Genomic DNA, 15,679 nt, shown 5'->3' with positions numbered 1-15,679 from the left:
GGCCTTCTTTGGTCCAATGGGCTTAGGCCCATCCTTCAACACTCCCACTCAAGCTGGGGGGTGAGAGAACATCATGAACTCCCAGCTTGTTGCAAATAGTTTATAGGATCTTCTCATATAAAATGGAAGTTCTCTATATCTTCCAACACCCTCTCACACTGGTGGTCTCTTCCATGAAGCCCATCTGGCATAAGATAAGTGAGAGTAAAATCACTCCAAGTCGTATGAAATTGCTCCATACTCCAGTCATTACCCATGTAGGATGTAGAGCACACTCCTATCTTCTGTAGGTAGTAGGTTTATATCACCGTGTCTTAACCCTAGACATCGACTCTCAAGTGGTAGGAGTAATAAATGCCAATTAAGGAGGGTAATGGGTAATATAGATGTAGTAATAAGCTCCTTCATCACGATGTCCCAACCTGGGGCACCGACTCTTAAAGGTAGAAATGGATGAAAAATGGGTAATGCCTGTCATCCACAAGACGGCGATAAAACCATGGGTATATATATATATATAAGTCTCAATGGACTTAAAACACCCATATATATGTATTTATGTATAGACTTAAAATATCAATCGAACCAACACACAAGAGGTTGGCCCAAAGGAGTATTTGAGAGTCAAATAAAGGATGGTAGGAGAGAGGCTGTCAAATAACTAATGAGAAATGGGTAAAGAGGAAGATAGGATGTTGAGGCCACCTCTTCTTTAATAATAATGTCTCATCCAAAGAGACACAATAGCTAGAACTGAAATGGGCCTGGGCCCATATAACACAAACCAAAATAATAAAATCCTTGTAAAATACCTATGAAATAATCCGATGCGAGTATCTACACCAAATAATATGTTGACCAAGTAATATTTTTCAAATACCACAATATAATAATCTAGACAAACAAATAGAATCGAGTTGTGCCGAGTTAAATAGTATACCAATATAGTCGAGTCGTGACAGAAATATATGAAAAACTTGGGTCCCCGACTCGTTTAACCGAGGCAAAAAATAAGTGGGCCGAATCAGGTTGACCCGGGCCCTAGTTAGCTTGAGTTAACTCGGTAAGGAAAAGGACCAGTAAACGATCCTCGGGTCTTTGGTTCGTTGAGTTGACTCGAGCAGGTCCGATCCGAGACTCAACAGGAGTTGAACCAGTGCTCAATTAAATCAGTTTTTTTAACTTAGGAAAGATGTAATTTTGCAACAGTCATCATCTTTCTCATAGTGCCAAACATAACGAAAAAATCAAAGAGCAGAATCGGCTGCAGGAACAGAAAACAACAAAAACCAGCAACAATGTGTCTTCTTCCCCGAAAAACACTGGTTTCCGAACAACACGACGACGAACCAACAAGATCAAACGTTGTTGATGCCCTAGAAGAGATTCAAAATACCCAAAAAAGTGTCATCTTCTCCAACAACGGCGACGTGACTATGATTCTTGGCAAAGATACTCAAAAATCTATCGACAACAGTAGTGGAATTATGACAGCAAGGTAGAGTCAAGCAACGAACAGTGATGAGCCAGCTCGAGATTAATCAGCAAGTTGGCAATATTTTCTTCGGATTAAATAGCAGTAGGTGATGATACAGAATCAAGATAGCAGTATCAACAACGGCAAGCATTGGGAAGATGCCAGCAGATAGAGGAACCAATGTCTTCTTCTTCCCCACGATCACGAATAGCTCAGGACAATCGAGTTGTCCCGCGGTGCTGGGTCTCGAATAACACGGGACAACAATAAACCAGAGATGGCAATTAGAGGAGTTTCGTAACCGAATAAGCAATTGCACTCTACGCTGTCTTGGAGGCAATTTTCTAGAAATAAGTTCGATGCCAGTAGAATGCTAGAACGACAGATTGTTGGCTGTTGTTGCTAGAAATACGCAGTAGCAGAGAGAAGGAAACCTCCTGAAAAATAAATCAATCCACCTCAATAACAAGATGAGAGCCAGCCGATTACCGTGAACTAGCAGAGACAGAGATCTTCCAAAAAATCACCGAGTAGAAATAAACAAACAGAGAAGAGGATCCTTCTCAGAATAAGACTCTGTCAGATTTCATCAAAATAAAAACACTTTCATGACGCATAATCTAGAAAGATAATCAACAACTTCCGTCAATGATGAACTAGAAATTCCCAAGAATAGAATAGTAGTATAAAGGTAAAAACCTAAAGAAAATAATGGATATAGGGACAAAAAAAAGATAAATATGAACCTAAACTACTAAGATAATAAATCAGAAAAGGATCCTGTTATATCATAGAACAACTCATAGAACCTGTTATGATACCATGTTGAATTTATGGAAAAGAGAAATACTTTATTGACTTTTTGTAATCAGAGTACATAAACCCCTATTAATAATAGAGGAAAGTAGAAGAGTCCAATTACAATTAAACTACCCTTGCCCCAATTACACCCAAACTCTAACACTTAAAGATAAGTCCTAGCATAATTAAATAACTCAATATAATTAGAAGACTAACATAGCTAAAACACCTTTAACTGAAACTCTTCTGTGAGACCTGCTTCCATAATAATTTTGGCTCTGTAAGACTTCTTATTGTGTAAGACTCATCATGCCACCTCACGTGATCATGGTGGGTCCATATCTTATGGGTTTGGGCCCATCTTCCAACACTCTTGGATATGTGGGCCTTCCTTGGTCGTGTGGGCTTGAACCCATTTTCCAACAGAAAAATAGCTATTACTCACGATTGACCAATCAATCACTTGACACTGATCAATCAATGTAAAATTAACTTTTTGTAAATTGGCAAAAAAATGACTAGTTTGGCTTGGGGAACTTTTAAATGCCCACGAAACCTACCATTCATAAGTTAATGAGCTTTTATTAGTACAACTACTTCAATTTATTCTCAATCATTTGAAAACCCTTCCTAAGTTCTATTTTGAGAAAGAGAAAGTCATACCTTGCAAAAACTCTACACTTCGTTCTCATTCCATCTCCTTGCATTCATAAATTAAGCAAGCTCCTATCTCTCCATTGTATATCAATGATTGGAAGCTTAGAACTCTCAAAGGAGAAGGCTATCTCTCCTAATTCAAGCGTGTATGTTTTACCTTTCTTCATAAGTTTTATTTCTGATAAGTTCATCTAGACCTTGATAAATCTAGATAGAAAGGAGCTAATAGAGCTAGAATCTTGTGAATTTCTTGGGGAGTGCTGGAAATGGGCTAAACCGACACGTCCAAGTGAGTGGAAGATGGGCTCAAGCCCATAGACCGAGGAGAAGGCCCATAGGCCCATGTAGTGGTGGCATGATGGTAAATAAAGAGTCATCTCATAAAGATGGAACTAATGTAATTAGTTTATGATTTATGTCACTTATTCACTCTTACTAGGGTGAAGGGTATTCTTGTAATATTAGTACTTTTGATATCTATAGATACAACTTAAGGGGGGAGGGTTTGGACAAGTTCATTATCCTAATCTTCCTCATGTTTTCTCCAAATTCGTCACTCTTCCTCTTCTCCTCCTAAAACCTTCTCTCCACAAGTCTTCTTCTTCTTCTCATCCCTTAATCCTCTTCTACTATGATTATACATCATGGAATCCTAAGTTTCAAACATGGTATTAGAGCAAGGAAATATCGGAGATGGAAAAGGAGAAGAATATGGAGAAGAAGGGGAAGAAGAAAAAAAAGAAAAAGAAAAAGAAACAAGAAGAGTTTCTCATTTTTCCTTTAGTCTTCTTTCCTAATTTATGGATTCATTGGATTTTTAACTCTCTTGTATGTTTCATATAGAAAATTATATATTGTTGGAAATATATATGGATCTAGTTTCCAACTTAAAAAGAATCTTTGAAATCAGATTTTTCCAAAAAGAGAAATCGACATCAGAATCAGAAAAGGTATAGCAATAGAAAAGTTTCATGAAGCAGCAGAAAACTTCAACTTTTGAATTTTTATGCTGTCAAGAACAAGACTTTATATGGATAATTATATATAAAAAGAAAAATCTGTAAGTCTATTTCTTACCTATTCAACTAATTCTCAATCTGAGCTTTTTATATGGAGATATCGATCTCATTAGATTCAATAGTCATGTTGGCCAAAAGAGAAAAAGTATTCAGTTCGGCCAGATTACATTGTAAAAAATCTATAAGATTATGTATCTCAAAATAAGTATATTTTATGAGGATAAGTTATACTTTTATGAAATGTATTTAAGTCTAGGTTTAGAAGGAGAAACATTCATGTTAATCTGATCTATATTTAAAGAGATATTGGCATTGGAAGAATCAAAGTGCATACTAGTATACTATTGCCTGCAAAACTCCAGATTTAATCCGAATTTTTTACTTCAATTTTTGAGTTGTTGTTATTGATGAAAAATATCAGGAAAATATTTCATGATCTACCCTTGGAAAGTTTTTGTTTGTTAACTAACAATATCTGAGAAGAATCTTTAGAAGATCATCTTATTTTCAGAAAATTTTGCTTGATTTATTTGTCTAAGATTGCTTTGGAAAAAAGATTTCAAGAAAAAAAGACAAGGAAAGGTGTCTTCTTTGATTGCTAAGTTGGTACCAATTGAAGGAGGAAACTACCTTATCTAGAATATTTTTCAGCCAAGAATTTTGTGAGATTTTGGTGGTATTTTGAAAGATTACAAAGAATTTGATTTGGTACCCTTACCTAAAACATTAAGACAAGAAAAGTTTGAAATATTTGGCTTGGCTTGAGATACTTGGTTTACAATATTTGATTAAGTGAAGTTATTGATACTAGCCTTCTTTTACTTGATCATACAAGAGTTGGATTAGCACGTAAGCTTGCAAAATATTTGTAGACTTGAAGCTGGGATCATTGACATTATCTCCCAACTTGAGGGAGAGAATAGAAGGAGAAGTACGAAGGATGAGCATATTGGAGATTGTTTGATTTATTGGTTTTCAAACAGCACTTGGTTCAACTTATTGTTGGTAATCTATTACTCGACTTGACTCATTTACTCACTGTCAAACCTACTATCTGCTACCGACTTGCCTCAGGCTTGGTAATTAACCTGGATTATTACCTTGGATTATCCTCGGCTTATTATTTGGTTCATAACTTCCTTATTCAAAGATGGACTTGCTACAGATTATCTTATGTGTCCTTATTGCTTTTAAGGACTTTTACTACCTACTGGTTATATGCCTTTTTGGTATGTATTATTTGGGCCCATGCCCATTTCAGTTGTTGTTATTGTGTCTCTCTATTTGACGCATTATTATTTAAAGACTTCTCGATTGATGATTGTTGTCAGCATTGGTTATTCTGATGAAAAAGAAAGCACATGGTGGCCCTAGAATATTATATTTCAATGATTACTCACCGTGATGGAGGAGTTTATTACTACACTTCTGACAATAGACCCACTACCTATAGAGGATATGAGTGTGCCCAACATCTAGCATGATTCAAGTCTATTATCACCCAAGAGGTGTTTTTTTTAGCTACCTAATTTTTTTTAGCTACCCTAAGAAAGTGAACTTTGTGCACCACAGTAGAGCTACTTTTTCGCCTGTGAAATTGAGCGGAAAGTATTTTTGACTATGACCATTTGATTGGAGTATGGAGCGATGTGTTACTAGGAGTGATTTTACTCTCTTATACTATGCCAGTTGGGTCTCTTGGAAAAGAACAAAGATACCACTAGCTTGAAGGGGAGTGTTGGAAGAAATTGTGGACAATCATTTTATACGAAAAAATCTTATACAGTGTTTGCAGCAAGTTGGGCCTTTATGATATTCTCTCACCCTCAACTTGAGGGGGAGTGTTGGAAGATGGGCCCAAGCCCACACGATCTAGGAAGGCTCATACATCCAAGTGTATGGAAGATGGGCTCAAGTCCACAAACCAAGGAGAAGGCCCACAGGCCCACAATGGTGGCATGATGGTAAATAAAAGTCAACTCATAAAGATGGTACTAATGTAATTAGTTTATGATCTATGTATCTTATTCACTCTTACTAGGGTGAAGGATATTCTTGTAATTTTTTTCCTTTTGATATCTATAAATACAACTTAAGGGGGAGGGTTTGGACGAGTCCATTACCCTACTCTTCCTCCTATCCTCTCCAAATTAGTCACTCTTCCTCTTCTCATCCTATAACCTTCTCTCCACAACTCTTCTCTTCTTCTCACTCTTTAATCCTCTTCTATTGTGATTGTACATCATGGAATCCTACGTTTCAACAGGGAGATTAAGTTGTAATCATGTATTTGAGCATACATGTGGCTTGAAGGAGAGCCAAAATCTTTTTCTTGTAATTCCAAGCTAATAGAGTGATTATTAGTAGAATTTCCGAAGCAAGAGGTCATGGGTGGTGAGTACCAATAGGGGAACATCGATAACAGAACATTTGGTGTTCAATTGTGGTATGTAATTTTTTTCCTATTTATTTATATTTTTATTTGATTTAATTTTTGCACAACTTAAGTCTAAAAACTTGAAGAACTCAATTCACCTGCCCCCTTCCCCCTTCTTCAAAAGCCACTTGGGCCAATGAAGAGAAGAAGAGAGGAGAGAACTTGACTGAGAGAGAGCTCGAGTCCTTAGGGTTTCACAAACAAGGAGAGCTAGTTGAATGAGTCTCTCCCTCTTAATTCTTATTTTTAGATGAGGGTTAGAAACACTAATACAAGTGAAATAAAAGAGGGACTTAAAGTCCAACAAAATTGTTGATTTCAGGATTTCATACCATCACGCCCGTCAACTTAAAGTGTTAGAGAGAAGAGGGAAGAATGAGAAGAGAAGAGGAGAGGAGGAGAAGAGGAGAAGAGAAGGAGGAGTGGAGTGAGGACGGTTGAGAGAGAAAAGGAGAGAAGTGGTCATGTGGAGAAGAGAATTGTATGAGAGAATTAGGGTATTTTTTATAGTTACCCTAAGAAAGTGGGTAGACTTTTTGCTCCATAGTAGGGCTACTTTTTTGCGTGTGAAATTGAGCGAAAAGTATTTTTGACTTTGACCATTTGACTGGAGTATGGAACGATATCTTACGGGTAGGAGTGATTTTACTCTCTTATACTATGCCAATTGGGTCTCTTGGAAAAGAACAAAAATACCACTAGCTTGAGGGGGAGTATTGGAAGATATGGTGGGCTGTCATTTTATACAAGAAGATCTTATACACCATTTATAGCAAGCTGGGCATTAATGATATTCTTTCACCCCCAGCATGAGGGGGAGTGTTGGAAGATGGGCCCAAACCCATACAGTCTAGGAAGGCCCACATGTCCAAGTGTATGGAAGATGGGCTCAAGTGCACAAACCAAGGAGAAGGTTCACAAGCCCACATAGTGGGGGCATGATGGTAAATAAAGAGTCATCTCATAAAGATGGTATTGATATAATTAGTTTATGATTTATGTCTCTTATTCACTCTTACTAAGGTGAAGGGTATTCTTGTAATTTTTTACTTTTGATATCTATAAATACAACTTAAGGGAGAGGGTTTGGACAAGTCCATTACCCTAATCTTCCTCCTGTTTTCTCCAAATTAGTCACTTTTCTTCTTCTCCTCCTAAAACCTTCTCTCCACAACTCTTCTCTTCTTCTCACTCCTTAATCCTCCTCTACTGTGATTGTACATCATGGAATCCTACATTTCAACAGGGAGATTAAGTTGTAATCGTGTATTTGAGTATATATGTGGCTTGAAGGAGAGCCAAAATATTTTTCTTGTAATTTCAAGCTAATAGAGAGATTATTAGTGGAATTTCCAAATAAAGGGGTTTTGGGTGGTGAGTACCTATAGGGGAACATCGATAACAAAACATTTGGTGTTCAATTGTGGTGTGTAAATTTTTTTCTATTTATTTGTATTTTTATTTGATTATTTTTTTCACAACTTAAGTCTTAAAACTTGAAAAACCCACTTAACTCAACCCCCCCCCCCCCCCCCTCCTCAGGACTTTATTTATAGATGTCAAGAGTACATAAATTACAAGTATGCTCTGCACCCTAGAGAGAGTGAACAAGAGACAAAAAATATAATATATTTACAATAATGCCACCTAAGCTTGTCTATATCTTTCAACACTCCCCCTCAAGCTGGTGGTGAAAAAAAATTGTATATCCCCTGCTTGGTACATGCAGTGGAGAGAATTTTGGAGTTGACTGACTTCGTGAACATATTAGCAAGTTGTCTAGGAGTTGAGATATGTTTAAGGCTTATGATTCATGCTTGCAACTTTTCTCTCACACAGTGACAGTTCACCTTCATATGCTTCGTTCTCTCATGAAAATTTGGGTTGGAGGCAAAGTGGATTGCTGCTTGATTATGACAATAGAGTTCCATTGGGCCTTCTTTGTGGAATCCCAATTCTGCTAGAAGAGACTTAATCCATAGAAGCTCACTCGACTCCTGTGCCATGGCTCTGTACTTTGCTTTTTGCATAGGACCTTTCAACCACATTTTATTTTTTACTCTTCCATGTAACAATGTTGCCGCCAACTAGAGTACATTATCCTAAAGTAAATTTTCTATCATTTGATCATCCGGTCCAATTAACATCGGCAAAACTTTCAATATTGAGATGGCAGTGACACTTATATAAGAGCCCTTGTCCTTGTACCTTTTTCAAGTACCTGAGAATCCTCTTCAATGCCTGCCAATGAGACATTTGAGGTTATGCATATACTGACTGACCATACTAACTACAAAATATATGGTCTAGTCACTGTGAGGTAAATAACCTTGCCAACTAGCCTTTGGTACTTGCCCACATCAACTTTTTCTCCTGAGCCAACACATAGTTTTGTATTTGTCTCCATAGGGGTGTCAGCAGTGCGACACCCCATCATTCCAATTTCTTCAAGCAAGTCAATAACATATTTTCTCTATGATAAAATAATACCATGCTTGGACTGAACAACCTCAATACCGAGAAAGTACTTAAGGAGTAGGTGTAGAAATTTTGGACCCCATCCCACATACTTGGTTTGGGTTCCATTTGCTATAAAAATAAAATTGTTAGGTAAACAAGGAGATATAAAACTTTGGTGGGTACCATTACCTGTCAAGTGCTCAAAGGCCCCATAGTCAATGATCCAGGATGGAGAAGTAGCTAAACCCTTACCTGTTATAGATGTAGTAACAATAGGAGAAATCTCGTTAGAAGTGGCCTTGTTGTTTTTATAAGCCATCAGATGCTTTATCTTTTAAAGTAGGTGCAAATTCTTTGCTAGAGACAGTCTTTTGGCCTCTAGTGCAAGTTGGCAAATATCAGTGAGTTATAATCCAAGGTAATCAATCCGAGGATTTTCTTCTTCAACACTAGTGTTTTGATTAAAAGGACCCAATATGCAGCAACAACGGTAATGAGACAAAATAGCAAATAATGAGCGAGTCAAGCTCCTGAGTGAAGCCTAGTCAAGTTGAGTCAAGATACTGAGTCAAGTCGAGTCAAGAGATTTAGTTAAGCTGAGTCAGGATACCAATATGGTTGTATTGTATTGGGCTCGATTTTAGGATTAGAAGATACAATCCAAAGACTTGGATTTAACTGACGCCAAAGCTACTGAGATTGTGATTATCAGATTTAGTTTAGTATCAATCCAAAAATATAAGCCTGATACAATCCGAGCAAATAAGTGTTGGTTTCAGATTTTTGAATGGAGACAACTAAGCCAGATGGTAAGCTAGGTAAGATATTGTGATACCAAGACAAATGGTAAGCTACCGGCAACGAAGTCTGGTAGTCAACAACAACAAAAAATTGCTGCTAAGAGAGATACGGTCTGGTTGGTAATCAGTTAGCTGGAAGAATCAATTCTTTCCTGGTATATGGAAGGCAATCTTTCCAATAGAGAAACAACAATGAAAAAGAGACTTGTATATGCAGCAATTTTCCAACGAAGAACAACTTTCTCGGTATATGTAGCAACAAAGAATAGCAAGCTTCTTAATTGAAGGAAGTCAAAAAGAAATCTTCCAAAGAGAAATGATCCTTATTGTAATCTTATAAAATGAAACGATCCTTGTTGGATGGTGCTGGAATGAAGGACTCATGATGAGATACGCCAACTAGTAGAAGGAGATATCCACACCATATTCTGGGAAACTTCCAACAGAATATGAAGCTGCTTGAGAACTTCCAAGTAGACATGTCAACCAGGCCGAATATGAATGCTACATGAGAGGAACCTTCAAAAAGAGATATACCAGGATGTCATACGTCAACCAAAGAATACTGTTGGATCCGAATTTATTCTTCCTCTCACACGAGATCAAGCAATCAAGATCACACAAGGAATGATGTTGTTGGGATCACATGTGATCACACAAGATCACCAATGAACCAATTCTGCTATGAGAAGGCATTTCTTGCACCAGAGGATGAACCGATGCTACTTTGAGAAGATAGCTCTTGCACCAGAAGTCAACCCCCTTTGCATCAACTTAAAAACAGAAAGAAAAAAACAAGGCAAAGAAGCCTTAACCACTCTTCACATATGAGTTTAGTAATCAGAAGCAAGCATAAGGAGTATAATTTCAAGCATAGAAGCTAGCAGCAACAATGAGTATAATTTCGAATATAGATCAATAAAAGATCTCAACATATCTTCAAACAACAACGATAGATTACAACTCATCTATCTTCCTACTTCATTTTTGTTTCCAGAAACAAGAAGCACCAACTTTACCGTAGCATATACCACGAGACAATTTATTCATGCATGAAATAGGTGCCAAAGACCAACATGAAAAACCTATTGTTTCATAGAGAAGTCAAGAAAAAAAAGCTTATCTTTTCTGGATCACCATAGGCAGTCTTCTTCAAACTGAATACCCATGAAATATTTAACATAAACCAGCATCTTCATGTGTCATAATCGGAGCAGCAATGAAGCAAACTGGAATCCTAAAATCAAAGCTATGATACCATGTTTATTTTAGGATTCCATACTATCATGACCTTCAAATTAAAGTGTTAGAGAGAAGAGGGAAGAAGGAGAAGAGAAGAAGAGAAGGAGGAGAGCAATGAGAATATCTAAGAGAGAAAAGGAGAGAAGTGGTTACGTGGAGAAGAGAAGTGTAGGAGAGAATTAGGGTTGTCAAAGATATCCAAACCTTCCCCCTTAGCCTTTATTGATAGATGTCAAGAGTACATAAACTACAAGTATACCCTTCACCCTAGAGTAAAGAAAGAAAAAACATAGGATATTTACAATAACATCACCTAAGCTTGTTAATGTTTTTCAACAAAAAATACAAGTAGTGCCAATCATCTTCTTAATTACAAGATGTGTCACTCATGCTTCTTAACATAGACATTAAAATCAATGGAAATTGAGGAACAAAATGAACATCCTCTAAGTGAAAAGAGGGCGTAGAAGTAGTAGATCTCAATCCCTTGTACCTTGGTTTGAGATCCATTTTCTATAGACACAAACTTTTCTTTTGAACAAGGAGAGGGAGAGTTCAAAAGACTAACTTTACCAGTCAAATGCTCGTGGACCCTCAGAGTCCACGAGATGAAGAGAGATAAGTAACAAAAATCATACCAAAGATATTATTTGTAACAGTAACAGAGATGGATGCTATGTTTGGAGGAAGATTGAAACATAACCTTAAGTTTTTGAAGTAAATTAAAATCCTGATTAGTGAAAGCCTGTTTCCTCAACATTCCCTCCAGTTTTAGCTAGAATAGTGATGAATGTTTGATTAGCGATGATTTATTCTAGTTTTCCATGTAATTTCCAACATGTCTAAACTAAGTGATTTAATCCTACACAAAAAGTACACATTTGATTCAAATTTTTTCTTTGGGAACCTTGACTAGTCTTGCCACTTTTACTATTTGTCCCTTGGCTTATATTACTTTCATTTTGTTGAAAAGAAGATATGGAAAAATCTTACATGACTCTGATCATAAGAATTGTCACAAAGCCAGAATTAATGTGGTGGAGTCTTATAGGAGTCTCACAGGAGAAGGTCTCACAAAAGAGTCTCAATTAAAGGTGTTTTAATTATGTTAGTCTTCTATTTATGTTCAGTTGTTCAATTGTTCTAAGACTTATTTTTTAGTGTTTAGGTTTGGGTGTAACTAGGATAAAAGGTATTTTAATTGTAATTGGATTCTATTTGTTTCCTCTATTAAATAGAAGCTCATCGTACCAAATTATAACAAATCAATGAAGTATTTCTCTTTTCCAAAAATTCACCACTTTTCCTCCCCTACTTTGTGAATACGTGGCTAATGATATAACTATAAGTGTGGTTGAGGATGTATCTAGGATACTGAGCATTATGGCACATATGTCATCAGGTGAAGGCAATACAACAGAGCTAAGAATTCAATCTTAGCCACTTTAAGATATGGTTTCAAATTTGCAAGTCAAGTGGGATCCACTAATGCTTCATTTTACTTCTCCTAAATTGCAATGTCAGTTGAGTGTGACTGAGCAAACTTTCATTATTGCATAAGGCCTCTAAATCTAGCAAAAACAATCATGCAAATTCTCCCCATGCATGGTATTTGACATTGTCTGAAAGACATCATACAATTTTTATAAATTGTCAGTACTATAGTTTTACACAAGCATCCCAAACAAATTTTGTTGTGTCAAGGTAAACCACATTATTTTCTACACTCTTGTCCATACTGTTTGTCAGCCAACTAATAACAAGTATGTCTTTTTTAAGCCATTTTTTTGTATCTTTTGCCTTCTCATCAACATGAGGAGGTAGCTTAACTAGATGATCTAATAAATCCCAGTAATAAGAAACCTTCTAGCAGATTGAGACCAACTCAAGTAATTTGACAATCCTTTTAGTGGTATGGTAGTAATCTTGAGCAACTCATTTTCCCAATTAAATTTGAGAAATACTCTTTTAGCCATGAGTCTTTTTTATAATTGGTTGTAACTAATAAAAAAAACTCATGAATCTTGAGTAAAAGGAATCCAAGATATGCAGGATACAATAAGAAAGTCCAATAAGTAGTTCAACACACAACTTGAAAATTCATACACTTGTTGAATAACAGGATATGGTGTACCTCGAATAACAAGATATGTTGTAATGATACTTGAAAATTCAATCAACCAATAAAATACCAAGATAGACAACCCTTTGAATAAAAGTCAAATACCAAAAATACCTGTTAAATTTTTGGAAAAGAGAAAAACTTCACTAACTTGTCGTAATATGAGTACATGAGCCCCTATTTATAATATAGAAAAGTAGTATAGTCCAATTACAATTAAACTATCCTTGTCCCAATTTCACCTAAAGTCTAACACTTAAAGATAAGTTCAAGCATAATTAAACAATTGAACATAAATAGAAGACTAATATAACTAAAATACCTTTTAACTTAAATTATTCTATGAGACCTTATTTCCTAATAATTCTAGCTCTATAAAACTCTTATTGTGAGAGTCATATAAGACTCTTTCATATCTACTCTTCAACAATACCAAAAAGGCAAAATATCAAGAGCTTGATATTGTTTCAATCCAACTCTGAAATCCTTTTTCAACAAGGACTCAAATTGGAAATTTAGAAAGATTGCTCAATTAGAGTCCTTCTCTAACAAGGACTTGGCTTCGACATCAGCTGCTACTCTCGGTTGGAGTCCTTCATGTTGGAAGATATGAATGACTGCCATTTTATACGAGAAGATCCTATACATCATTTTCAACAAGCTGGGAGTTCATGATGTTCTCTCACCTCCAGCTTGAGGGGGAGTGTTGGAAGATAGGCCCAAGCCCACACGACCAAGGAAGACCCACATATCGAATTATATTGGAAGATGGGCCCCAACCCAAAAGCACCATGATCACGTGAGGTGGCATGATGAGTCCTACACGATAAGAAGTTTTATAGAAGCATAATTGTTATGGTAGTAGGTCTTACAGAAGAGTTTCAGTTTGAAGGTATTTTAGTCATGTTAGTCTTCTATTTATATTGGGTTATTTAATTATGTTAGGGCTTATCATTAAGTGTTAGAATTTGGGTGTAATTGGGACAAAGGTAGTTTAATTATAATTGAACTCTACTACTTTCCTCTATTATAAATAGAGGTTCATGTACTCTAATTACATTAAGTCAAGGAAGTATTTATCTTTTCCATAAATTTAACACTTCACAATAAGGACTTGACTTCAAGGAAATCGAAAGAGACCTATTTTTGTTTTTTTGAAGTCGTTGAACAACAAGGAAGGCCCACATTTTCAAGAGTGTTGGAAGATGGGCCCAAGTCCACACGAACAAGGAAGGCCCACATATCCAAGTGTGTTGGAAGATGTGCCCAAGCTCATAAGAGATTAACCCACCATGATCACATAAGATAGTGGGGCCCACCATGATCTTGCGAGGTGACATGATGAGTCCTACACAATAAGAAGTCTTACATAGCTAGAATTATTATGGAAGTAAGTCTCATAGAAGAGTTTCAGTTTAATGGTATTTTAGTCATATTAATCTTCTATTTATATTAGGTTATTTAATTATGCTAGGACTTATCTTTATGTGCTAGAGTTTGGGTGTAATTGGGACAAAGGTAGTTTAATTGTAATTGGACTCTACTACCTTCCTCTATTATAAATAGAAGTTCATGTACTTTGATTACATTAAGTCAAGGAAGTATTTCTCTTTTCCATAAATTCAACATGGTATCAGAACATGTTCTGTGAGTTGACTCGGTCAACCCATAGAGGTAATGTGATCCTTTTCTGATTTATTATCTCTAGTAGTTTTATGTTCGTATTTATCTTTTTTTTTTTCTCTTTTCAGTCCCTACACTTGTTGTTCTCTTTGCATTTTTACCTCTATATTGAGCTTTTCATATTGCATATTATATATTGACAAAAATATATTCGAGTCTATTTTCTAAGGATTTTTTATTTTTTTTGCAATCAGAATTATCTACAAAGAGAAATCAATATTTGAAACATAAAAGGTCAGATTGCAAAAGAGGTTTGAGCAGTAGCAAAAAGTTTCAACTTCCGAGCTATTTTAGGCTATCAAGAACGAGACTTTATGTGAAGAATTATATATCAAAAGAAATATATGTAAGTCTATTTTCTTACCTATTAAAAAAATTCTCAATTTGAGTATTTTATAAGGAGATATTGACCTTGGAAGAGTCAATGGTTATGCTAGCTAAAGGAGAAGAGTACTTAGTTTGGCCAGATTACAGAGATCGAAATGTACCAGATTATATATCTCAATAGAAATATATTTTATGAGGAGAAGTTATACTTGGATGAAAGATATTTAAGTCTAGTTTCAGTAGGATAAAATTTCATGTCAATCTGGTATTTATTTAAGAATATATTTTCATTGGAAGAATCAAAGGTCATGTTGGTATCCTGTTGCATTGAAAAATTCGAATTTAAGCCGATTGTTTTGCGTCACTTTTTGAGTAGCTGTTATTGATCAACTATATCAGGAAAATATCTCATTTACCCTTTTTTTTGTTACTACGTCTATGTTATTTGGTTCAAGCTGGGAATACTGCCATTACCTCCCAACTTGAGGGGGAGAAATAGAAGAAGTACAAGAAAGAGGTATTTTATTCCATATGTTGTGGTAAGTATTATGTAACCAAAATATTCAAGAAAGGGAGAACACAAAAGATAAAGTTTTTGCATCTAAGAAGAAATTTTAGCAGCAAAGAAAATTGAAGATCAAAAACCCTGACTCG

The sequence above is a fragment of the Aristolochia californica genome, unplaced genomic scaffold (assembly GCF_029961685.1).
Source record: "Aristolochia californica isolate CCGP_79_NKW_82.1479 unplaced genomic scaffold, dmAriCali1.0.hap1 SCAF_5, whole genome shotgun sequence".
In the NCBI taxonomy this organism is placed as follows: domain Eukaryota; kingdom Viridiplantae; phylum Streptophyta; class Magnoliopsida; order Piperales; family Aristolochiaceae; genus Aristolochia; species Aristolochia californica.
The sequence above is the reverse complement of the archived record's forward strand: the minus strand, read 5'-3'. Positions refer to the sequence as shown.